We start from the raw sequence: 1,174 nt of genomic DNA, 5'->3' as shown, positions 1-1,174 counted from the left end.
ACCTAAGGCAGCCCCAAGCGTCTCAACAGACCCCTCAGATCACTTACCCCTCTTCCTCTTCTAATGATGAGTTACTACACTCTATTGATCAAAGACATAAGACCATGGAATTCCTTCTCAACCCTTACCCAACCCCAAGGGTGGCATCAATGCCATCACCTTGAGGTCCAGAACCACACTGCAAGAGAGGAATCCTGAGGAGTGATGTGCAGATAATTTATACGCTTTTTGGCATTGTTTTTAGGTAGTTTTTAGCATATTTTGGTTACTTTTATCATATGTTTATTAGTTTTTATGCAAAAATCATATTTCTTGACTTTACTATGAGTTTGTGTGTTTTTTTTGTAATTTCAGGTATTTTCTGGCTGAAATTGAGGGACCTGAGCAAAAATCTGATTCAGAGGATGAGAAAGGACTACAGATGCTGATGGATTCTGATCCTCCTGCACTCGAAGTATATTTTCTGGAGCTAAAGAAGCCCAATTGGCGCGCTCTTAATTTTGTTGGAAAGTAGACATCTTGGGCTTTCCAGCAATGTATAATAGTCCATACTTTGCCCGATATATGATGGCCCAAACTGGCGTTAAACGCCAACCAGAGACCCTTTTCTGGCGTAAAACGCCAGAACTGGCACCAAAACTGGAGTTAAACGCCCAAACTGGCACCCAAGCTGGCGTTTAACTCCAAGAATGGCCTATGCACGTGAAAGCTTCAAAGCTCAGCCTAAACACTCACCAAGTGGACCCCAGAAATGGATTTTTGCACTATCTGCACTTAGTTACTCATTTTCTATAAACCTAGGTTACTAATTTAGTATAAAAACTACTTTTAGAGATTCATTTTGGACTCATGACATTTTACATCTCTTATTGTATCTTCTATGGCATGAGTCTCTAAACTCCATAGGTGGGGGTGAGGAGCTCTGCTCTGTTTTAATAGATTAATGCAATTACTACTGTTTTCTATTTAATCACGCTTGTTTTTGTTCTAAGATACTCACTCGTACTTCAATACGAAGAATGTAATGATCCGTGACACTCATTATCTTTCTCAAATTTATGAATGTGTTCATGACAACCACTTTTGTTCTATCTGAGCTCAACGTAGTCATTGGGCGACAGCTTGAGTACGTATCTCTTGGGATTCTAATCCACGAGTTTGACTTGCATCTCCT

This window comes from Arachis stenosperma, chromosome 10, assembly GCF_014773155.1.
Source record: "Arachis stenosperma cultivar V10309 chromosome 10, arast.V10309.gnm1.PFL2, whole genome shotgun sequence".
NCBI classification, from domain to species: Eukaryota; Viridiplantae; Streptophyta; class Magnoliopsida; order Fabales; family Fabaceae; genus Arachis; species Arachis stenosperma.
The sequence above is the reverse complement of the archived record's forward strand: the minus strand, read 5'-3'. Positions refer to the sequence as shown.